Consider the following 25,526-nt stretch of genomic DNA (forward strand, 5'->3'; position numbering starts at 1 on the left):
GCCCTTGGCACCTGGGCTTTCTGCCCTCACACCTCGGCTTCTCTGAGCTACCAGGCCTCCTGCCTGTGGGAAGCCATCCCCCACATCCCAGCTCAGGTGCCATCTGCCACTGCCCCTGCCTGCTTAGCCTCGGTCCCCTGGAGTTTCTGAGGGCTGGGGAGTGGGCTGCCCCTATGGGACTGGGTGTTTGCTGACTTCAGAGCGTCGCCCACCTTTTTGTCCCTTTGTCCTTAGATCACAAGGTCTCTCATGGCCACACAGTGCTCTGTCTCATCCTGGTGTCAGCCGCTCCCCCAGTTGGCCCCATCCCTAAAGGAGAAGTTGATTTGGTAGCCTTTCCCTGACTGGTAGAAAGTCACCGGAAAAAAACTGGCAGGCAGTGACGCGAGATGCAGGCGCCTGCCACGGTGTGTGGGCTGGGAAGCTGAGGCAGGTGGGGAATAAGGTCCCAGTGGCTGAGATGGGGCCAGGTCCTGGGCTGGAGACGAGCTGGCTCTGGACAGCCATGCGGATGCTGGAGTAAGATGTAGAAACGGCTGGCGAGGGACACTCTGGGGTCCAGCAAGAGGACAGGGTGGGGGCTGCTGGAGAGTGCAGGTGTACCTGGCGGACAGGAAGCCAGAGGGGCTAGGATTATCCAGTTCAGGATCACAGGGACCGAAATGCGTTGGATGCCATTTGGTATAATGAATTAGAACCCCAGCTAGCTGTTCAGGTTGCAAGAAAATCTCAAAGAGGTATTACAGGGGGATCAGGGCTACCCACTCTGGCTAATGAACTGATGGCGTTCCCATGGGAACCCTTCACCACGTCCCAGGGGAAATCTGTGTCAGTTCCTTGATCAAATCTCCCAGGCCTCGGTTTCCTCGTCTCCAGCGTGCACCTGCCAGGCGGCATCGGAGCACCACGCAGGTGGCAGCATCCGAGGTAGGGAGACTGCCGTGGCAGGGCTGCCCAGAAGTGCGCCATCCTCAGCCACCACGGAGGGCGGTGGCTGTCACTCCAGGGACAGGGCTCCCTCCCGTTGCTAGGTTCCATCAACCCTGAGTTTTATTCAGAGTTTCTGGGTGCAGGACTTCACTTTTAGGGAGTCTCCCGCATGGGAGAGGTCAGCCCACGTTGACGGCACAGGTTGGCTCATTTTGTCCTTGGTGAACACATCCAGGAGCTGGTGACTGCTACTCTATTTTGTGAAATGAAGGTGGTGATGCTCAGATGGGAAGGTGACCATGTGGAGGTCACTGAGGTGGGTGGACGTCACGCATGTCCCCATCGAGTGCTCCTACCCTAAGCTCTCTGCAGTGTGGCTGCCTCTCTGCGACCACAGCTGGCCTGTGGTCCCCCCATCCTGTGCGCAGTCCTGCAAGCACACAGAGCTCACGGAATGCACCATGGTGGTGACACTGAATGGCAGGTGTCCTTGGCTCACCTGTGAGCGTCTGTCATTTCTCACCTGTGAGCGTCTGGAAGCGGCTTTGCCTCAGGACCCTGGAAGGTCATCTGGGACCGTGAGCAGGGCCTATGGCTGGTGCTTCGAGCTGTGGGGGGCACCAAGGGGCAAGATGGGAACAGGGCTTAGAGCTTAGGCCTCTGGCTGCACACTCTGCTTTGTCCTTGTATGACCTTGAGCGAGTTGCTTTAAAGGCTCAGTGCCTTCACCTGTGAAGCCGGCATGGTGCTCCACCCACTCACAATGTGAGCACCTGAGCCCCAGCTGGAACCCCGCCCTGGGAAGCAGCCCCTGTGTGGTGGACCCGGCTGCTGGGTTATTGGTTTCCTGCTTGAAAAGTGGATCCCCCCAGCGCTGTTGCGGCAGCAGCCTGGGCGCCCACGGGGCTGACCTCGCAGGACAGGTTCGCCTGCTAGAGGCCCAGGGCAGGCCCGGAGCCTCTTCCGCACAGGAGACACATGGAGATCCTGTTAAGGCCTCAGTGTCCATTGTTCAATCAATCAGGCTAATCTGCCTGCCCCTCGATAAGGGGAGGGATCGGGTTTCAGGGAGATTTTCCCGGGATTACTCCTAGTAGCCACTCAGTCTAGACAGGCCTCTCGGTTACAGGGGTGCAGACAAAGACAAGGAAGGGGGATGCCTGGCCACAGGGCAGGCCCAGACCCCCGTGGACGCCACCCCTCCCCTCCCCACCCTTTCACCTCCCTGCATTCTTCCTGGGGGGTCAGGGCCGGGTGGAAACCAGGCTACTCTGACCCAGGGCCCGTGGTCCATCCGTATGAGGGTTCTGAGCTTCCGTGGCGTGTCCAGCTGGACCACTGGAGCCACCGCGGTGTGAGCACCCAGTGGTCATGACGCCTGGCCAGGTGTGTGCTGCTTAGCCCTGCCCAGCTCTCCGTGGGGAAGGCATGCACTTTAAAGACGGGCACAGTTAGGCATGGAGGGTGCTGGCCACAGCTGGAACAGTGGTGGGGTTGGGGCTGGAACTGACGGCTGTTGTCAGGGGCAGCCTGGGCACACGGGGCAGGGATCAGTGGACATAGGATGGCCAGGGAGGGATGTGCCTGCCCCCTGCCTCGGGTTCTGCAGGTGTGAAGTGTTCTTTTCTGAGTCTCTGCAGATGTGGGCGCGGGCCCTCCTGCTCGCGGCAGCTCCCAGTTCCCAGCCTGCATGAGCACTCCCCTGCTATGTGAGCCGGGCGCATCCCTGCTGGACATCCGTGTGCACCCCTGCAGGGGCTGTGACACTGTCGGGCCACAGGGGCCAAGAGCAGGCATGAAGTGGTTCTGGGGACAGTGACGTGCTGTGCTGAGGCCAGTGACTGGCTCCTGATTGGCTCTGCGTGACAGGGTTGGCTGAGAACGAGTGGCTGAATCTGGACAGTCATTATTATAAGATAAGATTGGCACATCCCACTGGCTTCTGGCTCTGCATCTCTCACTTGCCTGCCCCCCAGCGAGGTGGGGAGAGCCCTGGGGGCCAGGTGCTGCTAAGGGTCTCCGTGCAGAGGCAGCTTCTGTCTCCAGTTTTCCTGTGGGCTCATCAGTGTCCTGGGCTTACTCAGGGGCGGCCCCTTCTGCACAGACAGCCATGTGCAGGGGGGCTGTGAGTGTGCGAGGGGCCTGAAGCCAGGGTTGCCTGGCTCCGGCTTTTGGAACAGAGTCGAAAGGAAACACCCCGAGGAGCCTGGGATGTACTTTGGTCACCACATTGTATGTGTGTACGTGTGTGTGTGTGTGCGTGTGTGTGTGTATGAGAGTGAGAGGTGGAGACAGATAAGGCTGTTCATTTTCTGACTCATCTATTTTGGGTTTGAAACAGAACCTGATGTGCAGGAGTATTTCAAGAAATTCACGGAAAATGGAATTATAAGTATTTTGGAGCAAAAAATGTTTTGGAGTCCCCTCATCATTCTTTTCCTAATCTGCATTTTCCATGGACGTTTTGGAAGACCCCCATGCAATAGACCGCTCTTCGCCACAATTTCACTTCAGGGTTTCAACCGTAGTTTGAAAATACTAAATGGAAATTTCCAAAAGTAAACTGTCACTTCTGAGTGGCGTGCTGCAACCTGGGGCTGTCTGGTTTGGTCCTGCCCGGGATGTGACTCTTCTCTCGGTTGCTCGTGTCTGTGCCATGCACGCTGCCCACCGTCTGTCACTCAGCAGCCATCTCCGTTGTGCGGGGGTCCGGCTCAGTGTCGTGGGCTTCTGTTCCGTCACCCTCATTTTACTGACTAAAGGCCCAAAAGCACAAGGGTGGTGATGCCCTAGAGAAGCCGGAGTGCTTCTCAGTGGAAACAGGAAAGTATAAGGTATGTGGAGGGTGAGACCCCCCTGTCATGTGACTGCCTTTGCAGTGTTGTGTTTCATTGCTGCTGTTCATCTCTTGCTGTGTCTAGTTTGTATGGTAAACTTGATCCTGGGATGCCTGAGTAGGAGAAAACCTGGCCGGTCTGGGAGTCAGTGCTCTGGGCGGCTTCATGCATCCCCAGAGGGTCTCAGAGCGCGTCCCCTGCAGGAGAGCGGGGCCTGCGGCAGCGACCCCCACCCCCCGCCCCCTGACAAAGTGAACGTCTCTGTGGCTCGGGACAGCAGGGCACCTGTCCTTTAAGGGCTTAGCTTTTTTCAGAGCAGCAAAATCAAAACCATAACAGAACAAAACCCGATGACAGCCGCAAAGGTGACAAGTTCAGGGAGACCCTAAGCCGTTGCTCTTTCATACAGATGGCCTCTTCCTCCCTCCTCTGTGTTCTGAGGGCCTCAGATCAGAAATAGACCTGCCCTGGGGCTGGTGGGCAGGAGCCCCGCAGCGGGGGCCTCCGTCGTGGCCGGCGGCCCAGCCTGTACCTGTGCCCTTCAGGTCAGAGGGGGCATGGTGAGTGCCAGCGGGCGGAGGGCCCCCACTCTGCCGGACATGGCTGAGGCCTGAGGAGCTCAGAGTTCTGGCCCCAGCGGCCTGGATCCCTCATTTGCCCGCTGTGTGACTTAGGTGGGTGAGCGTGCCTGAATGATGGCGCTGGTGTGGTAAAGATTCTCCTGAGGTGGTGGGTGGGGCTGCATCGAGAGGGGCGGAGCAGGAGAGCTGTTGCCAGGGCTGTGGGCTCTAGGGGTCTGACTTGACTTGTGTAATTGACCTGGGGTGCCTCGATTCATTTCCATTTTTACAAATGCATTAAAAACACCACTGGGCTCAGAACAAATGCCAACTTCACCTAAGCATGGCTTCCTCTCTGTAGTGGAGAGTCCTGGATCGCCACCAAGCCATGCATGGCTGCTCCCAGCAAGATGAGCAGAATTGTAATGAAATCAGCATGCGGCCACGGCCCTCGGCTGGGTGTTATTAGCGTCTCTGGATTTCATGAACCCTGTCTTTCCCGCGGTCGGAGGGTGAGCGGTGTCAGTGAGGAGGAGGTGGGAACCGTGCCCGTGGCTGGAAGCCAGCGGCAGCCTTTGAAGAGGAGGAAGTGGTAGCAGATCCTCCGCCTCCCTCTGCAGAGCCTGGAGTGAAGTCTTCCCGGCTCCACGCTTCAGTTTTCCTGATCCGTCAACTGGGCTAATTCTCATTCTCTCTACCGCCAGGGCTGATGTGAGGAGCTCACGAAAGTGAACCCTGAGAAGGGGTTAAGGGTGCCAGGAGATCTCGTGCAGGTGCATCAAGTTGTTAGTGATGGGAGAAGGTGGTGGTGTGGGGATTGCTGAATCTTGGCAAGGGATGGTTTGTAAGACTCTGTGATTAGATTTTAATGTTCTGAATCGAAGAGTAACTTCGGGAAGACTCCAGTTAAGATTTCCCTTCTAAAAACCCAGAATCTGTGTTTTACAATCAGTGATTATCCTCCATCATCTTAAACAGAGCAGAGCAAACGGAGCTCGGCCTTGTCTTGCTGAGCTGGCCACTGGGAGCGGGATTGACACTTGACGGCAGAGCCCTGAGAACAAGCTGGAGCTCTCTCGTAGCTCCGTGGAGTGTCGGACTCCCGGCGGGGCGGATGCTGGGTTGAGCAGCAGTTTCAGAGTGAGGAGGCTGTGGCTCAGAGAAGGGAGGCAACTGGGTCAAACCCTGCGATCAGTAAGAGGTGGACATGGGTGTGAGCACCAGCAGTGCCAGACGTGAGGGGGGTGGTCTTCGAGAAGCCCATGGAAAATGCATGTTTATGGGAAAAAAAGTGCATGGATTTTTAAAAACTGCACTGAAATAAATGTATCTATTTTTAAATATTAAATCCATTTTTCCATGAGTTTTTTGAAACTACTTGCATGTTTGACCTTTTCTCACTTCCTGTCTCTTTTTCCCTCCCACAGCAGTTCCGTCAAAAGGCCACTGGGTTCTGGGATGGTGGAGTGAGAAGCTTGACAAATCTTCTCCCCAGAAGTCAACGTCCAAACTTACAAAATGGTCAGAAACACTCATTTCTGGGTTCTGCAGCCAGATCACAGTGAGACGTCCCAGGCCTGACTGGAAGAAGAAACACTTTGACTGTGGTTTGCTTGTTTCTTAAAAAAATTAATGGGAATTTGCCACCCAAGCCAGCACCCACCCTTAGGTGCCCGCTCGCCCGGGTTTTCCACATCACTGGAGAGGTTTCCCGCCATGGAGCGGCTGCAAGTGGCACACAGGTGTCATCTCACAGTCTGCGCAGTGGACAGTCCAGCGGTGCCCCCAGGGCTGGGGAGGCAGTGGGCTGTGCTCCTTTCTGGAGGCTTAGGGAGTGTCGTCCTCCTGCCCTTACCAGCTTCGGGAAGCGGCCCACAGCGCCTTGGCTCATGGCAGCCTTTGCCATCCTCAGAGCCCACAACCAGGGCCAAGTCCTTCTCTTATCTGGTCACTCTCTCCTGTCTCCTCCATGTCTAAGGCCCTTTCTGGATGCCCTGGGCCTACCCACATGATCCAGAATAATCCAGCTTTCTTGAGGTCAGCTGATGGGCAGCCTTCCTTCCATCAGCAACCTTAATTCCTCTTTGCCATGTAATAGAACATAGGCACAGATCTCGGGGATTAAGAGAGGGACATAGTATGAGTAATCCAGGATAATCTTGTTTTCTTAAGGTTGGCTGAGTAGCTACCTGGCTATCCCTGGGAGTCTATTGTTCTGCATGCCACACTACCCAAGATGAATGGAACACGTGTCTATGCAAGGACTGGTACATGAATGTTCAGAGCAGCATTTCTGCGTGCACAGTCGCCCCACCCTGGTGAGAAGCCAAATGTCCATCTGTTGGTTAGCAGGTGGACACAGTGTGCTCTATCCATCAGACACAATAGGAACGTCTGATACTTGCTAGGACGCGGACAGAGTTCAGAAGCCGTACGCTAGGTGAAATGAGTCAGATAAGAGACATGCAGCTCCCTTTCTATGAACTTCCAGAGAGGCCTGTTGACAAAGAGAGGAAGCAGGTCAGGGTGGGCCAGCTGTGTGGGCTGGCTGCACAGGGACACTGGAGTGTTGGGGGGCGGGAAGGTCCTTCAACTGGCTCAGGGGACGGCTATGCAACCCTGCAAGTTTCCTTAACAACCGCTGAACTGTACGCTTGAAGTCGGTTGGTTCTATGGTATTTACACTTCACTTTTTTTTTAGTCCCAGCAGGGACTAGGCCGGCTGAGGCTGGAAGCCACATGGGGGAAGTGGCAGGTGGGAACAGGGCACTGGGCAGCCTGGTGGGTTCCAGAACTTGGTTCCACACAACGCGATGGAGCAGATAAGTAACATGAGGGGTCTTGGAAAAGCTTGTTGAAGACGCATATTAAGGACTTCAAGATTTTTTTGTACCAAAATAAACTCGTTTAATTCTTTTCCCTCCCCACCAACTTTTCGAAGTCCCCTTATATACCGAGAGTGCTGGAGGCTGGTTTTCTCACTCCTGGAGAAGAGTCGCAGAAATGGGTGGGGAAAGTGGGACTAAACTTGGTGTGTATGTGTGGCTTTCAGGGTACATGAGGGTGGCGATTAGCATAGATATGAGTGTATGACACAGGAATTCATACACACCATGAGAGTTCTTCCAGAAGTTCGTGGAAATGGAATTAATAGTCAGTACACATTGTCCATGAACCTCCCATGCATACACTTAGACGTGTACACACACACACACACACAGAGAGAGAGAGAGAGAGAGAGAACTATTTGTGATCTCTTTCTGCTAGGAGGGCCAAGGTCAATGACCTCCATGAGGCAAACAGCACACCTGGATCAGGGTTTCTAACACAGTTCTCCCCTGAAGGGACCAGGGTCGCTGGGAGCGGTGGCTGATTCCGGAGCAGGGGCAGGGAAAGGAGGTGATGGGCCTGGACCAAGTCCTTAGGCCGGAGGGAGGGCGTCTCAGAGAGGCACGCCCACAAGGCAAGGACACGTGAGCAGCTCCAAGGGCCTCACGGGCCCGACCTGGGGCATTTGAGCATCAGTCTAGGTCATCATGGCAACGATTATTCAACAGGCACCCAGGAGCCCACACTCGAATTAAAACAAGTGTGGAAGAAGAAAAAGTTCTCTCCACAGCAGAACACTGGCTGAGCAGCGTGGAAACAGTGGTGGGGTCAGGAAGGTGGGAAAAGGAGTTAGAAGAATTTGATACTGGGCCTGGCTGTCGCTGCCTACAGGGCCTGCATCCCATCTCAGAGTGCCAGTCTGAGTTCCAGCTCCAGTTCAGCGCCACGCTGGAGCATCTGGGAAAGCAGTAGAAGATGGTCCAAGTCCTTGGTGCCCTGCGACCCATGTGGGAGACCGGGTTGGAGTCCCTGGCTGCTGGCTCCAGAATGGCTGTGGCAGCCACTTGGGGAGTGAACCACTGTGGATGCTCTCATTCTTGATTCTCCCTGTCCGTCACTCTGCCTTTGAAACAAATAAAATCAGTCTTCAATGAAAAAATAACCCTTCCTATTAAAAAGTTAAATCAGTTTGCAGGCTGGGATGCGCTGTGATTCAGAGCCTGCTCAGACCCCTGGCAGTTTGTCACTGCCCTGAATGGTTGCAGGCTGTGTTGTTTCAAGTTTCTTTTCATTTGCTTGTACGGTTCTGCATTCTCCCCTCCACTTATTAAGGTTTAAAAATATGGTTTATTTGCATGAGAAAGAAAGAGAAAGCTGCTATCCACTGGCTCCCTGCTCCAGTGCCTGCGGTGGCCAGGATGGAAGCCAGGCGCCGGTGCCTCAGTCCGGGTCTCCCATGGTCACTCCGGCCATCGCCAGTGCCTTCTAGGGTCTGCGTCAGCAGGGCGCTGGAGTCGGGACTGGCGCAGTGCGGAAAACCCGGGTACCGGGATGTGCAGTGCGGGCATCTTCGCCGCCTGCTCCTTTCTGTCTTGGCTCTTGGTTTTTGTGGTGGCCCGTGTTCCACCTGCAGGCGGGCCTGCCTCGTCTTCTGATTGGCTGCTGCTGTCTGTCAAGGACTCAGTGCCTTGGGAACACCTGCCAGGCCGCCTCTGTGGCTCTGAGGGAGTTGTTCTGTGAGGAAGGGTGTGGAGGCTGGGACACCTCCTGCCCCGTTACGGCCTCTCCTGCGGAGGGAGCACCGTGTGGGAGTGCCGCTCCCTGCTCTGAGCCGTGACCGCCGTTGGTTTGGGGACATGCAGTTTTCTCTCTTCATCGTCTGAGCACCCGACAGGATCTGGGAGAACTCACAGCCCCAGGCCAACACAGGTGTCCGCGGGCTGCTGGCTGGGAATAGGTTGGCCGAGGCCGGGCTGAGTCCATTGTCCATAGGCAGCTGTGTGAGAGATTCCTGCGGTGCTGTGCAGGAAGCAGCAACCAGTGATGGTTTTAAGGAAGAGGAGCAAAGCCTTGGCTGTTTATAAGCTGCGTGATTGCCTCAGCCACACCTCCAGGCCAGGCGCGTCCGCTCAGAGACAGACGCAATGGCTTCGCACGCCAGTCCCCCACCCACTGGCCTGCCCGGGCCCTTGGGAACCCCCTCAGGGCCTGGGAGGAATGGGTCTGCAGGGACAGACCCCGGAACAGCTGTTGGCTGTGGACGCCACACACGTGTGGGCTCAGGGGCTGTGGGACCAGACGGATGGCACTGGGCTCCCTGGAAGGCTGTCCCCGCCCCACGAGGCCTTCAGCGTCCTGGGCTGGGAGTGGGATTTTCTGGAGTCCTGGTCGGTGCTCTGAGGGTTGCCTTCTCTTCAAAGCATCCTCGGCCCGCCAGGGAACAGGAGGGAGATTACTGCGTGTTCTCTCTGAGAGACCTCTCCGAGAGGGGACTTTGCTGCTGGGGTCCGGCGTGCCCCGTCTTGGCAGGCGTGGTTGGTTTGGTGGTCGGAGGCCTGGAGGGCAGAGGGCAGTGTGCATCATGTAGGAGGCAGGGTCTCTCAGGTACAGCTGCTGGGAGACCGTGGCCTCTCTTCGGTGTCGCCTTGGGCTGTCAGGTGGCTTCGAGGAGCACCTGTTCTGCGATAGCCCCGCTGCGCCAGGCCCAGGAGCGTTCATTCTTGTGAGGAAGGAGACCAGGCTGGGAGGCAGGTGCTCTCGCCTCAGTCCCACATCTCCCAGAGGATGAGACTAAGCCTGTGTATGTTTCTCCTCTCCCTCTCTGAGCCTGTCTGCCCTCGGGTCCTTCTGAGTCACGCAAAGCCCCCAAAGCCACCAGCCTGGCAGCCATCTTGTCAGAGTCTGTCCCCGCTGGCAGCTCCTATGGGGCTCACTCAGGGCTCACACGGGGTGGGAGACAGGTGCATCCTCCCTGGTAACTTTGAACACCTCTGCTTTCAGGGCTGTAAGTTCTTTGCAATAGATCTGAGTGTGAGTTTCTTGCAATTTATCTTACTTTGGATTTGCTAAATCTGTGAGTTAACAGCTTTTACCAATTCCAGAAAACTCTCTGGTGTTGTCTATTTCCTCTCCCACGTCTTTACCTCCAGAAAATCCAAGGAGACACATACCAAAGAGACGTCCTCAGCCTGGCCTCCATGACATGTTTGAGAACAGGCCTTATAGTAAAAACGGCTATGTTCTGCAGGTTGGTCCCACTCCACCCTGCACTGAAGAGTTGAGGGCTGGTCCACCAGGCTGTGCCAGCAACACCCGGGCTGAAGGCGCTCAGGCAGAGCAGGGCCGAGATGACGCAGAGAAGTACATGGGCCCTCTGCACCTGTGTGGCCACTCACGTTCCATTGGCCAGAGACAGTCACCTGGGAGATATGTGTCATCCAGGAAGGTGAAATGATCGCTTTCATCGACCCCAGGCAGCCCCCAGAACCCCTGCACAGCCACAAGCTGTGAGTCACGTGGGATGCGCTTACATCAGTGGTCCCATGAGGTTACAATGGCCTGCAGCAGTTGCTGTTGCCTGGTGACGCGGTAGCCGTGTGATGCCATCGTGTGGCGCGTTGCTCGGTGTGTGGGGGGATGCTGATGTGAACAAACCTACAGAGCTTCCGGGAGCTGGAGGCACAGAACGTAATGCCGAGTAATGATAGCAGCCGCTACGACTGGATGACGTCTGAGTGTACTGGAGTCTTTAGTCATCACCTTAACGGTCATTGCCCAGTGTCCTCCTACTCTCCTAAGAGCAGAGTTCGCCGTGGAGCAGCCCACCGGCTGACAGCAAGCCCACGCCTGCCGTTTCTGGGTGACATCCCAAGGCCACACACAGGGCCTGACCTCCCCCACCCCGTGTGCATCAGTGTGCATCACGTTTGGCCTGGTCCCTGAACACGGGGAGGAGGGACTATGCTCCTCGCCCCTCCCCACGTGACATGCCCACACCCCGGCCTCCTCGGGTTGGCACATCAGGCTCGGGCTCGTTGTCCTCATCAGTTTCTGTTGGCCCAAAGGCCCGTAAACTAGAGAGACAAGATTCTGCCCCACCCCCACCCCCAAAGCCCAGTGGCACAGAACCAGGACCCGCACTGCCATGTAGAAAGGGGAGCTGGGGGGTTGCGGAGCGGTGCTGTCCTGAGCCTGTCCTCCCTCTGGGAAGGTGCTAGGAGCCCCTCCCACCCTGGGGCCAGGGGCGCTCCCGGGTGGGGCCCTGGCTCTGCCCTGGGAGCAGCTCCCACGGCCACAGTCCTCCACGGCGCCTTCTCCTCCTTTCTTCCCGTCATGCTCCTCGCCTGCTTGCAAGGAAAGCCCTGGGCCACATGCCCCCCTTCCAGTAGCTGATGTCACGCTCAGCCTGACCCTGCCTGCCAGAAGCCAGGGCCCACAGATTCCTTACCCGAGTCGCCTGTTAGCAGCTGCGTCCTGGAAGGCGTTAGCAGAAAGGTGGGCGCTCGGGGTAGATGTGGACGTTTGCAAAGCGAGTGGAGAGAGTTCTGAAGCCCGTGGGGTTTGGAAAATGGAACTGCGACCTCAGCACGCGAAGGATGTGGTTCTCAGATACAGCCGCAGGCGTGGGCGTTTGGCCAGCCGAGACGGCCGTGTTCAGCTCTGGAGTGCTTGGCTGAGGGTCCTGTCCTGAGCTCCTCACTCGGGTTTCCCACTGATGTGCCCCCTGGGGGCCAGTGGGGATGGCTCCAGCTGTTGGGTTCCTGCCACCCATGGGGGAGGCCTGCATCGAGTTCCTCACTCCCAGCTTTGAGCCGGGCCCTGCGGGGACTGGCCAAGTGAACCAGTAGATGGAGCTCTGTCTCTCTGCCTCTGGAATAAGAGAGAATCGCCTTGCCATGTCTTCTCGTGGCACTGAGAGAGGGCAGAGGCTGCCTCCCACGGGGCTCCGTGCTCCCTGGGGTGGCAGGTGCCTTTGTTGTCAGGTGCATGCTGGGGGCACGGGACGCTCCATCCTAGCCTGGGAGCTAGGCTCGCTGTAGGGAAAGCTGGATGAGGCCTGCAGACTGCCTGTCTTCCAGGAGTAAGCTCTGTTAACCCTTTCCTGACAGTGGCACACGTTCTTTCCAGTAGCGTGGGGAGCCCTCCTGCCTGAGGATCTGGACCCCCTACACCCGGGGCAGAAAGGTGTTCCTAGGTGTGGTGATTGCAGGAAGGCATGGAACTGGGGAGACGGTTCTAGAATGTCCAGGTGGGCCCACTGCAGTCACGAAGTGGGCAGCAGGAGTGTCGGCGTCGTAGGAGGTAGAAGGGGAGGGGAGTGTGGTGGAGATGCCACGGGGCTGGCTTTGAAGAAGAGACAGGGCTGGACTGCAGGGTGTGGGCCACCCCTAGAGCTGGGGAAGGTTTCCCCCGGGTGAACGCTCCGGCTGCACCTGGACTCCCAGGGCAGCGGCACCCAGTTTGGGTTTCTGACCTCTAGAACTGTGAGACAACCTGTGTTTCCCTGAGCCCCCAGGTCCTTCATCCCAGCAGCAGTAGGAAGCTGGTGTGACCACTGAGAGCTGAGGTTGGACAGCAGGTTTCTGTGTCCACTGCCTGGTGTCGCCCCAGGGTGGCCCCTGGGCACTGCCCCTGAGCATCCCACGCACGCCCTGGCTCTGCCTTCCAGTGTCTCCACGCTCACTTCCCTCAGGGTCACGCTCCACGGCAGATCCTGAGCAAACCCGGACCCCTGGCTGCTGCGGACCAGCTGTGGCCCCTGAGACCACAGTGTCCCTTCTTTACTGTGCAGCCCTGCCTGTGGGCTTTGTGGCCTTGATTTCTCTCCACTTGGCTTTGTTCCTTAGAATTTATTTCTTTGATAGACACCATGATAGAAAGACAAAAGGACAGACACACACAGAGTGCACTTCCATGTACTGCTTCACTCCCTAAATGTCTACAACAGCCGTGGCAGGGCAGGCGAGAGCCAGGAGCAAGGAACACCACCCATGTGTCCTGTGTGGGTGGCAGGGACGCAGGCACTGGGGCCGCCATCTGCTGTTTGCCTAGGTGCGTTAGTAGGAAGCTGAATAGGAAGTGGAGCAGCCAGGACTCGAACCTGTGCTTATATGGGATGCTGGCATCAGAAGCAGAGGTCTGACCTGTCGGGCCATGACACCAGGCTCTGGCAGCATTTCTTAAGCTAGCATTGGAACTTTGGGGAGCCCTAGTTCCCGGAAGGCTGAGTTCCAGCAGGAAGACAGCTCTACGTGATGCCATGGGAAGCCGGGAGAATCGCCCTCCCTCTGGGTCCGTGCAGAAGGCCACGATGGTGCCGTGAGCCTGAGCTGCTTTTGGCTTTGATGTATGCAGACAGCAAACTCTAAACCCACGCCTTTGTCTGTGGCTTAAGGAAGACAGAGTGTGTCTGCCGATGGAGGAACCGTCAGACGAGGGGTGGGACGGCCGGGGCCGGTGAGCTTTGCTGCTTTGTTTCCCTGCAGGGCTCCGGTATCTTCCTGTGCACAGTGAGCCTCCTCCAAGGACCTGCTTGATCCTTGCAATCCTGGGCCTCTTAACAGCTTAGAACAACAGGTGAGCGCCTCATCCCCCCGAGGGATTTAGCTCAGTTGTCACAGGTTCTGGAAGTCCCGGGGCCCTTGTACAGGAGGGTGTGGTGAGGACACATCCATCTACTGACACCTGCCTCCCTGACTCAGACCACGTCGCGCTAAACCCCGTGCCTCAGTTTCCCTCCCTGCTCCACAGGTCAATGCTAGGCCAGAGGAGCCTCCCAATCCTGGCGTGGCTCATTACTCTAACGCTGAGCTGTCCTGAGCGCACTCAGAAACAAGGAGAAGTGGTTTTACGAGTAAACTCAAAACGCTCTCGCTGCAAAGTCAGAGTTCCGCAGAGGTGGTGTGTCAGCGTTGCTCAGAGTCTCAAAAGCTCAGAGACATCCGTTTTCCAGAAATTTCCAGACCAGGAGGTGGCAGAGAGCCGCCAGCTTTGTGCGCGGGACCCTGGTCGGTGACTGCTGTCAGCAGTGCCCCTGCCCAGCGCTCCCTGGCAGCATTGCCAGGCTGGGAACTGCTGGCACCCAGGCCTTCAGAGCCACGCTCAGTTAGCCACGCTGGGCAGAGGTTTGCTCAGCTGCAGCAGATGGAGAACTGGCCCCGTGGCCTGGGCTGACTCCTGTAGGCACTCCAAACATGGCCACGCCACCCCCGCCACCCCCACCTTCCCCCCACCCCCTCAGAGTAAGGAGCAGCACTGAACCGTGATGCTGAAGTCGAAACGATTGCTTTGTGGCTTTGCTGGCTGCAAAGTTGTAGACAAATTTACTGATTCTAAGCTTTTCTTACTTAGGGGCCTCCTTTGCTCTGCAGCCCTGGTTGATTTTTTGCTACAGTAGTTCAGGTGGTGCACCTTGGCCTCAGAATTGGGGTGCAAAGCTTGCTCGCTCTCTTCCTCACTGCGTGCCCTTGGGTAAGCCGTGGAATCGGCCCAGTCTCAGCTCCCTCCCTCTCAAGGCATTGTCTGCACAGAGCATTTGCCAAGGATGTGCTGTCTGCCGGGCTCCCAGACCCCATCCCGCATCTTCACAGCCTGCTGGTTGCGTGGTGGGCGGCAGAGGGAAGGGGTGCGGAGAGGGTGATCTTCCTTCCTGTTCCGTCAACAAGGCCTAAGCTCAGAGCGGCTCAGTGACTCAGGCAGCATGACAGTGAGTGCACAGCTGGGACTCAGGCCCGGAAGTGGACGCCACCTTCTGCTTCCTTAACCATGGAGACCACATCCATTGTGCACCCTGATGGCCGTGCACACACGAAGCAGCCCACACACCTGTGCGAAGCAGGAGTTGTGTGCTGGTGTCTCGGACCCAGCCCCGACTCCCTTGACCTTGGCGGGGTGGCAGGTAGGCAGTTGGCATTTTGTGGGTTGCTTCAGGCCAGGCTGAGCGGGAGAATGCCCTCTGGGGTACCTCGGGCCACCCCTTCCTCTTCCTCCTGCGCACCTCTGGGGTTTGAGCTGGGATCCTGAGCCCTGGAGGCAGGCGTGGCTGCTCGGGTTTAAGGGGTGAGTTCAAAGCAAAAAGGAAGCTCTCTTAAAAGTGAAGGGCAGCACGAGTGTCAGGGCCAGGGGAGGATGTCTGAGAATTCCTAGTAAAACTTTACAGCTTCCGCGCTACCCTCCGCTAAATCTTCCCATGAACACGTGCGGCTGGGGGCCGTCTCAGTTGTGTGTGGGCGGGAGCCACCCTTAGTCTGGTCTGGGGTGGGGGCCTCCTGCTCTGCGAGTGCCCTTCCCGATGGACAGATGGCCTACAGACTCGGGGCCAGGAGAAGCCGTGCGGGCTGCCCAATTGGACTGGACTGGGGGCCACCAGCGCTGTCCCCCAGCCCTGCTGGCCACCGGTGGGCAGAGGAAGCCCAGCTCTTGTCCCGTGTATGCGTATTGACTTAGCGGAGTGCAAACATGTTAAAAGTTCACTTTCTCCTTTATAGGAGTCTATAAAAGGGCTCTTAAACCGGAATCCCAGGGCTTCAGCAAGCCCAACGTGGGATGGGCTTTGGGGTGGCGCGGGGCTTCCCTCCATCTCCGGCACGGAGGCGTGAGCCCTCACGTGGACGCGTTGCTGCAGCTTGTGGGCTGGGAGCCTGGGTTTGGCCAGCATGGCAGCATCAGACATGTGCCAGTGGGCAGTGGGCTCCAGACTGGGGCGGGGGGGGACCTCTGCCGGGTGGGCTGTTTCCAGTGAGTCCTTGGTGGTCCTCTCGGGTGGGAGCTCCCCCTGCTCAGGAACCCTCCCCAGGGCCTGTCCAGGTGCCTGAGATTCGGGCTTGTGGAACAAGCAGGTGTGTGCTGGACAGGAAACAGCTGAGGTGCCCAGGACTGGGGCCACTTGAGCTGGGCGATGATCCTCCCTGGTGGCCTGGGTGCTGGGGCTGAGACAAAGGCAGCGGGCTTGTACCTCTGCTGTCCTGGTTGGGCTTTGGAAGCCATGGCGCCTTTGGATGCGTGGTCCATAGGAGAGACTCCTTGCCAAGGCTGGCAGCCCTCATGGGCAGGTGACAGGCCTCGTGGGCAGCCCAGAGGGCAGCGTGTCAGATTCGGACACCTGCATTAGCTCCTGCAGCCTCTGTTGGTGTACTCTGGCCCATCTGGCCCCCGCTTGGCCTGCCAGCCTCTTGGGGTTATAACGAAGATCCTGGCATAGGCGTTTTGCGGTTTGCAGAAGACTCGGGCATGATGGCTGTGTGACCCCAGCATGGGTACCACAGCTGGAGGAGCAGCTGGTGGGTATATGAGTGAGTGGAGGTGCTGGGCTCACCACAGCCCCAGGCCCACCGTCTTGCTCTCTCTGCCTCAGTGTGGGCTGTGGCTGGGGCTTGGATCGGGAGCATGTGGGCTGCTTCCACTCAGGCCACATGTTCGAGTGAGGCCTCCTGACACCTGCTGTCCCTGACCACTCTGCTGCCTGATCCCCGCAGGGGGCTGCGGCCCTGAAGGGGTTTTGCAGCAGTGCAGCGGCCTCAGCCCCTGTCCCCTGCCCTGGTACCCGGCCTCAAGGGGGCTGCGGCAGCACAGCAAACAGGTCCCTTGGGGAAGTGGGTGTGGCTGGTGGGGCCAAGACGGCCTCACTGACCCAGAGTGGCCCACAGAGTCCCTTCTGGGGCTTGAACTCCTCCCCCAGGGACTTCAGAGACCCTCACCAGGGTGACACAAGTTTGGGCTTTTTGGATAGAATTGTGTTCAAAGCTGAGTGACGGGCAGGAATGGAAACAAAGACGTGCTGTGGGTGGGAGAGTCATTGGCGGGCGTGCGCATGCGCTGCCGGTGAGGGAAGCGGTGAGCCAGGCTCTGCCCCCGGGGAGGCTGCTGGCTCGGACGAAGGGTCTGGCTGGGCCGCACCTCCTGCTGGCGTCCCCAAGCCTCGCTGAGGCTGTGAAGTGAGCATGATGAGGGGACTTCAAAAGGCTCACAGAAAGCAGGACAAAAAGGGGTTGATTTTGGTGCAAAGACTTTGAAATCCATACCTACCGGGGGCTTCCCCAAACTTATGGAACATTTGTGAAGAAACTGCGAGGATTTCAGGGGTTTTTTGGGCACCAACATAAACTTGTGCTTTCGTTCCATTTTGCCAGGAACTTTGCGAGCGTATGTCACTGACAGCAAAGACCTTTGAGGGGAGGTCACCGGCGCCTTGCCTAACATAGAAATGCCATAGCACGTGGGTGGTGCGTCTCCGGCGTCGTGATTATCGCCATCTATAGCAGGGTTCCGAGTCCAGCTCCGTGTGCTTGTGGAGACAGCTGGGGGGTTTGCTCTACACACCAAATCTAGCAGCACGGGAGACTTGGGGTGTCACCCTGCCAGGCTCCATGGACTGGGAGCTGCCCACTCCAAGTGCCAGAGCTGCCTGCAGGGCTAGAGCTGTCCCACGTGGTGGCCACTAACCACGTGTGGCTACTGAGCCCTGGAAATGTGGGGTGAGTGAGTGAGGAACTCAGCACTTAGGTTGGATTTATTGTATTTATTTGGGAGGCAGAGAGAGAGAGAGCTGGCACCCTCTGCCTGCTGTGGCTCTGGTGGGCTGGGGTCCCGGGTGCTGGATCTCTGTCCAGATCTCCTGCATGGGAGATTGACTACTGCCTCCCAAGTGCACCTTATTGGACTGTGGAATCAGTATTGGAGTCAGGACTCGAACCCAAGCATTCCGATATGGCTTACAGATACTTCAACCTCCATCCCAAATGCCCACCCCTGAATACTTAATCTCCTACATATTTAACCATTTGGGACCAGTATCCGCAGTACTGGGGTAGTTCAGTTCTAGAATGTTCCTTCCAAGCTGGACCTGGCCCGCTCCTCTCGGCGCTGTCACAGCAGCACGTGGAGGGGGCCTTCTTGATGCCACTGGCTCAGCCTGGAACAAGGGGCAGAGGTGGGCCCTGCCGGTGCATGGAGCGATGACCCCCGAGGTGAGCTGGTGGCTCTAGAGGGCCGAGCCCCCAGGGCTTGCGTTCCGGCCGCGCAGGGATACAGCTGCCCTCCTGCAGGGGTCGCTGCTCTTTATGGGGCCCTCGTGCTGCCAACTGGAGACAAGGAAAACACCCCTGGAGAGGAGAGGGAGTTGCCCCAGCTTCACCTGGTGGCCGCCGCTGCAGCTCACGCCCCTGCCTGTTCCCCCAGCCTGGCTTCACGCTGACCGGAAGCCCCGGGGCAGAGACTGAAGGTCAGGGGCTGCAGGGCGAGGCCCTCCCTGCCCGGCCCCTCCGCGTCCGCCCACCCCTCTAGGACTTCCCTGGGGACAAGACCCCTGCCCCATGCCCTCCCCTCCTGGCATTCCCGCCTGGCGGTGACCTCCACAAGGCAATGGCCAGGACGCTGAGTAGCGGACCTGCCCAGGATCCCGCAGGGAGGGGGCCGGGCCACTAGGGCGTGGCAGGCTCAGGGCCATTGGGTGGCAGCCGGGCTCGCCCGCGCCGGCCCTGTGTTCCCTGCCTGCATCCCCTGAGGAGGCGTGGGGATGTGCAGGGCCCGCACGGGGTGGTCCCGTGCCCGGGCCGGCGGCTGACAGGCCTTAATGGGCACATTGTCTCCTCGCTCCGGCCCCTCCTCGCAGCGCGCGCCGCATGAGCTCATGTCTGAGCCTGCGGCGGAGCCCGCGAGCGCTGGGGCTGCCGGGGTCGTGGAGCGGAACCCGTAATGAGCGACGCCGGCTGGATTTATGGCGCCGCGCACGTGCGCCCGGCCTTCCTGCGAGGGCCTCCGCTCGGGAACGAAAACAAGTCCGGCCCAGGGTCGGCGCGCCTGGGTCTTAACAAGGGCCCGCTAATGACTCGGCCTGGGGAGGAGCGGGCCCGGGGCTCTGCGGGGCTCCTCGGGGCTCCTCGCTCTCTCCAGGAGGCCCAGGAGGAAGCACCGCCCTGAGGCCGGGACCAGGTGCCCACTCCACCTCTCCTCACTCTGCCTCGCCTGTGAAATGGGGTCACCTCTTCGACAGGGCCCTGGGAGGGGGAGCACCGGGCCGGCAGGCACATCCCTGCCACTCCTCGGGCGCTCTTGCATCGTGGGTTGTCGCAGGTGTTTGTCCTCAAGAATGGGGTGGCAGATGCACCCGAGGCCCCGCATGGGATCTCCAGGGCTCTGCTGGCCTGGGACTCTGCCTCTGGACCAGAACGCACCTCCTGTCAGGTGCAGGCGGAGACTCACGGGGCCGCGCCGGTGAGCGCAGGCCTCTGTCCTGGTGGAGGAGCTCCTACATGCACAGATGCACACACAGGTGCAGGCCACGGACGTGCGCCTGGGTCCCGGGGCTGGGCTCAGGGAGGAGCTGCCTGCCTCGGGCTGGGGTGCTGGTCAGCAGCACACGTCCCTGGCAGCCCCCCAGGTCTATAAGGGGAGCACACTCCCAGGCTCAGTGGCACATGGGTAAGGGCCTGCCGCAGCCGTGGATCCCAGATGTCTCCAGACATGTCCCCTTTGCCACTGTGGCTGTGGCATCTCGCCAGAGAGGCCCCCAGTGCACTGTGTCTTCAAGTCTGAGGCCCCCAGTGCACTGTGTCTTCAAGTCTGGAGCCGGGGAAAGCAGGAGCACCACAGGCCTGAGATCCAGGCTCTGGTTAGCAGCACAGGGGCGGGGGCCACTCCACCGGCAGCCCCCCGTCCCCATGGGCCCACAGGAAGGGAGAGGTCCAGTGTGATGGCGGCACCCATGCTGTGCCCCAGGCTGATGTCTCCAGGGCTTGTGGGTCAGCAGTGCCCTTGGGGGTGGCCACGGGGGAGCCCACGTTCCCCCGACCCCTTCTCTGTATCCAGCCCTCTGCTTGGTGCATAGCGGCTGTGATTCATGCAGCCACCAGGAGAGTCCACAGCCTGCCGGGGGCCCTCGGCGCGAGATGCTGAGGTGCAGCAGGTGCAGGGGCTCTGGAGGGCAGGGTCTCTGCTTGCTCTGCACTCTGGCCCCAGCATCTATAAAGTATAGGGTTGGGCCCAGGGAATGTGTGAGTGGGCAGTGCTCAGTGCCTGATGGGCTGGACACACGTACGACAGCTATCCAGTGGTCACCTCGCTCAGATGGGGCAGTCACGGAAGGCTTCCGGGGGAGGCAGAGTGAGTCTAAGAACTGCGGGCCGGAGCAGGACTACAGCGACTGGAAGCAGTTGCATGTTCTGGTGAGGATCTGGCTGGTGCAAAGGCCTGAACACAAGCTAGGGAGTGCCCACGTGGAGTCGGTGCAGGGGCAGCGCGGGGTGCGGCTGCAGAGGGGGACAAGATTTGCCTGTTCCCAGACCTGCCGGAGCATCAGAAAGCAGCTCAGAAACTCCCGTGGGCCTCCGTGTCTCTGTGCAGTGGAAACGTGGCTGGCCCCGTGGCAGGGTTCGGTAAAGGTCAAAGTGTAGAGTCATGTGGCATGTGGGGTGACTGGTGCGGAGGTTCGGCCGAGGTCCCCGCCAGCCCTTGTCCCCTGGGTGTGTTCTCAGTGGAAGTCATCATCGTCCTCCCCGGGCTTTGGGTTGGCGCGGGATTAATGCCTGGAGTGACTATGGCCAGACCTCAGGTCAGTGGCGCTGCCTTCAGGGTAGGCAGCCCTGGCCGAGCCGTGCCTGCTGTCGCAGCAGCGAGGCTACCTTTGGCTGGGATGCCATAGGCAGGACCTCCACAGCGCCTAACGAGGAGCTGCGAGCTGCAATTATGCATCAGCCCAGCTCTACTGTGTTTGACTGACAGCTCATTACCCCGCTGCCATTTTTGGGCAGTGGAATTTAATCTCCCAGATGGGAAGCCAATCAATGCGCCATCTGCCACAGCTGAGCCTCTGTGAGCTCAACTCTAATTTACTCGCCAAGCTCAGGAAGCCTCGGCGTCTCAAGGTGCGAGAGTAACCATTGTCCCCGCCCAGCCAGGAAGTGCCCAGCACACGCGCCCAGAGGGTGGCACCATCACGGTCAGCAGGGCACGGACCACCGGCCTGAGTCTGAGGGCGCTGGGGCTCTCGCCAGCCAGCCGGGCTCGAGGACGGGAAGGTTGCCTGTGGGAGCGGGATCCTAGCGGCCTCAGGATTCCAGTCACCTGCCTGAGGGCACGGGGCCACAGGGGACTCCCACCACTAGGTGGATCTGACCTCCTGCTCCCGTGCGTCCTGGGCTGGGGTCAACACTGTGGTGTCACGGTCAGAGCTTTGGACCCGGGAAGGTTTGAAGGGGTCTGTGTGGGACTCTGAGTATTCTGCCATCCCTAAGGTGCACCTGAAGCCACGGCAGTGACTTGAGCCTGTGGCACGGGGCAGCCAGAGAGATTTGTGTCCAGGGAGCATGGTACCTGCTGTGCACGCACTGGGGCAAGCGTGTGGGTCACCGTGCTGCCTGACACTGTCCCCTGCTGTGGGCGTCCCATCCCCCATCCCTGCACACTGGGGAGGCAGTCACAGGTACCCAGGTCGTAAGCTCTCCCAGGAAGCTGCTGGCAGAAGCTCCACGGGGAGTTGTGGTCATTGCCAGGGGCAGGCAGGACACGGAGTGCCTGTCGGCGAGAGGAAGGCTCAGCAGTGCTGTGTGGCAGGTGCACGCCTGCTGCCCTCTGCTCAAGTCACAGGGAGTCTGCCTGCCTGCAGCTCTGCACAGGACTTTGGCGCCTGGCTGTGTGCAGGTGTGTGCGTGCGGAGGCATGTGGTGGCTTTGTGAGGGTGCAGGGGCTGGGCTCGGAGAAGGGGAGTGAGGTGGAAGGGGCCCCTCAGGAGCAGGGGTGTCTGAGACGCTGAGGCCGTGGGCTGGGTTGCTCTCCTGGGGTCAGGGGAAGGCCACTATGTTTGCACACCTTTGCCGAGGGGCAAGGCGGAGGGGCCGCGGGTAGCGAATGTGTCAGCACCACCCCACCCCTGCAATGGTGTCATGTGATAATATTTTGATAGGGGGAGACCCCCAGGAGCAAACACAACAGGCTGGGTTATAAATGGAAGAAAAGCCCAAGAAGGGGCCTCGCCCTGGCCATTGAGCGTTTGCCTTTCTTCTCTGCCGGGAGTGGGCCCCAGGACCCCTCCCCGCCGCAGCGCCCACCAGCAGCCGCTGGAGGTGGCACCAAGGCCAGCGCTGCAGATAACGCTGGCCGGTGGCCAGTGGCGCCGGCCACGAAACCAAACATCGGGCTGCTCTGAATAGGTGAGCCGCCACCAGGACCATTCTGCGTGACTGGTGACTCAGCCTGCGTGACTGATCAGGAATGGCCTGCACCGTGGCATCAGCTTCCTCATGGCATCCACTCCTGAGAAGGGCGGGGCATGGACCACTGCAGGTCCCCAGCATGAAACAGGGGCTGCGTGATGGGCGGAATCTTGCTACCTCTGGCCTCGCCCCCTTTCCTTTCCTTTCCTTAGTGCAACCACAAACAGCTGCCTGAGTGGGGAGCAGGAATTCTGGCAAAATCCACAGATGGACAGCTCCAAGCGCTGGGCACACAGCCAGGGGCAGAAGCCAGGACCAAAGCGGCCGCTCTGGGGGGCAGCAGGAACACAGGGACCCCCACGTGGGCTGCCCGGCACCTTGCACTTGGCACCTGTCTCCTTACTCTCTTGGCCTGGGACATTCCAGCCCTGCTACAGAGTCCAGTGCTAGGTTGTGTGCTGCAAGCTGCCCCGCCCACCATTCCCGAGCCCCCATACCCTGCTCTGAGCCGCGCTGGGGACAGACGCCTGGTCGCGGCTGCCTTCGCCAGGGACTTCCATCTGAGCCTCATCCATAGTGAGCGCTCAGCGAATCCTGCTGATCCTTGGGTCTCTCTTCACCTGTCAGCTTGCAGGCTTTGTCTGGGCCCCAGGAGCTGTCCACACAGCACCTGTCAGTGAACAGACTGGGGAACAAAATACTGAGGTGCACACAGGGTGGGGGCAGCTCTGGCTGTGCAGACGCTGGGCTCACATCCCCGATCTAGCATTTATTGCTGTGTGACCGTGTGGAGTGCACTCAACTCTGCTCATTTGTGGAGCAGGGGTAGTTTGCCCACCTCCTAGTGTTGCCTGGAGACATAATGAGCAGGTACCTGTAGAGGGGACACACGGACACAGTGTTACTGTGTTGCACCGGGTGCGGGGTTGGATCTCCGCCGGCACCCCGGGTTCTAGTCCCGGTTGGGGCGCCGGATTCTGTCCCGGTTGCTCCTCTTCCAGGCCAGCTCTCTGCTGTGGCCCAGGAGTGCAGTGGAGGATGGCCCAGGTCCTTGGGCCCTGCACCCACATGGGAGAACAGAAGCACCTGGCTCCTGGCTTTGGATCGGGGTGCGCCGGCCACAGTGCACCGCTGGAGTGGCTACTGGGGGATGAACCAACGGAAAAAGAAGACCTTTCTCTCTGTCTCTCTCTCTCACTGTCCACTCTGCCTGTCAAAAAAAAGGGGGGGGGGCTTCACGGAGAGGCACTGGGAGAATCATCTGGATTATACGGGGCAGAGCCCGGATGCCAAGGGCAAGGAGTGTTCCCCAGAAACAGATGGGAGCAGTGCCGTGTGCCCCAGGCCACCGTGTAGGGGATGGGGACTGCCTCCGCACAGCTTACCGAGAGGGGAAGTGCTGGGTGCGGCCCCACAGGGCCCCCACCTCTGCAGATGACTTAACTGTGGCCAGAGGCACTAACTGCACACTCCTCTTTTGAACAGAGGCGAGTGTGTAGCTCGGGGGGGGGGGGGGGTCCTTGCAGCCACACCCATTTTTTAAAAGTCAGGAGCTCCCCTGTGCCCCGAAACATGAGGCCGACACAGAGAACTCTTGGGGGTCCTGGTTTCTCGGAGCTAGCCGGGTGGTTTGGCGATGATGGGAATCCCAGGCCATCTGCTGGCTCTGTCTCCCAATGTCACTGAGAATTTCCTCAATGCACCCGCATCTCAGGGCCTCAGCGCAGTTGGGTTACTCAGCATTTAGAATCATTTAAATGATCGTGGTAAATAATTCACAGACTCTGACAAATGCAATTTATTCTTTTGTGCAATCACAAGGAAGAGCAGCAACTGGCAGCTCTTTCCTCTTATCCTTTTAGCGACATCTAGTGGGCGATCTTTGAAAAACACAGTATTTGCATCTACCCTGTTTCTCCAAAGTGCAGGAAATGCAACTCACGGAGAAGCTGTTGAAATTTGGTTCCATCTCAGTGTCCATCTGTGTTTTAGTCTCTGATTTAGAAACACACCAAGGCCCAATGGACTCTGGCTGCCGATTAGAGGCTGGTGCCTGGGACCTGGATCCCAACAGTCAGCATGGTGGTGGTGGCGGCTCGCCAGCAGCGTGAGCCAGGCCAGCTCCTTCATCGCACTCCGCCTTGGGTCCTCAGGCAGGGGAGCCTCCCGGTGCTCCCGCAAGCACCAGGTGAAGTGCTGCCCACGGGGAATCAGTGCCATGCCCCGGGACGAGCGGTGGCATCCAGCACCCACAAGCAGTTTGTCCCATCTGTCTGTCCACTTCCTGTGCATCGCACCTGGGGAGGCTGTGGCCAAACTGCAGGACTTGTCCAGGCCCACAGCCTGCAGCCCTGATCAAGGCAGTGGGCACCTTCTCCCCAAGACCGTGCTCCACTTTTCTCTGGGAAACTCCAGTCAGGAAATGGGAATGTGTAAGGCAGACCCAGCAAGGGTGTAGGAAAAAGGAGTGTCGGAGTCTCACTTTTAGGAGGCATTGGACAAAGTCACCTTTCAGGGCTGAGGCTGAGCCTTTTCGTGCAGTGTGATGGAGAGCCACCTGCTGCGGCCTCCACGGGCACGGCAGGCGGCGGAAACTACCCCTCGCGTTCACTCACGCCCTGCGTGTACTGCTTTAAGCACTTTTCATTTTAAAGGAACAGAAGACGTCTGTGCATGTAAGGCCAATTTAAGTGAAGGAGTGTGCGTCCTCTGAAGGCCAGGAGGTCCGTGTTTTGCTAACGTGTTTGACCTGCTCTGGCCTGGCCAGGATCTGTCATCCAGAGCCTTAGGGGCCTGGTCTGTAGGAAGGCGTGTGAGTGTGGTCACACGCCGAGGACCTTGGGGGTGGCGGCGTGACCCTGGGACCCTGTCCTTCGAGGATGGCAGGCCTCACACACAGGTACAGCCAGGCTGCCCGGAGGCGAGGAGAGCAGTGGGCTCCGAGCGTGCAGCCTGGGGCTCTGGGGCTCTCCCTCCCTCACCTGTGACACGGGGAGACGCCCCTGGGTCATGGGATAGGATCAAGGACTTCACATGGATTTCTCCACAAGCCGCAGGCTGTCGGGAGATAGCACCCCCACACACCAGGCCTCCATGGGGCCTCCTGGGGTGGGCGGCCCTGCTCCCCACATCCTGGAACTGGGTGTGTGGGGGGTGGGCAGGAGGGAGGCGACTATAGATTTGGGACTCACCAACACAATGACTTGAGAGACGGCAGTCACACC

At 59.0% G+C, this 25,526-nt stretch overlaps 1 long non-coding RNA gene across 5 annotated transcripts in view; it reads left to right on the forward strand.

Moving 5' to 3' along the window:
* Nucleotides 1-17,040, forward strand: part of LOC103347871 (uncharacterized) — a 190,317-nt gene extending 173,277 nt beyond the window's left edge. The window contains exons 3-6 of one of the 5 annotated variants that reach the window (XR_016236121.1): nt 5,755-5,934; nt 6,500-6,645; nt 13,642-13,732; nt 14,507-17,032. This is a non-coding gene — a long non-coding RNA (uncharacterized LOC103347871). Of the gene's footprint in view, nt 1-5,754; nt 7,255-13,641; nt 13,733-14,506 lie in introns of those variants that run through there. The other 4 variants (XR_016236119.1, XR_016236128.1, XR_016236124.1 and 1 more) reach the window with 4 other exon arrangements.
* Nucleotides 17,041-25,526: the final 8,486 nt, after the last annotated feature.

The sequence above is a fragment of the Oryctolagus cuniculus genome, chromosome 6, assembly GCF_051225735.1.
Source record: "Oryctolagus cuniculus isolate XC-2025 breed Fujian yellow rabbit chromosome 6, ASM5122573v1, whole genome shotgun sequence".
NCBI classification, from domain to species: Eukaryota; Metazoa; Chordata; class Mammalia; order Lagomorpha; family Leporidae; genus Oryctolagus; species Oryctolagus cuniculus.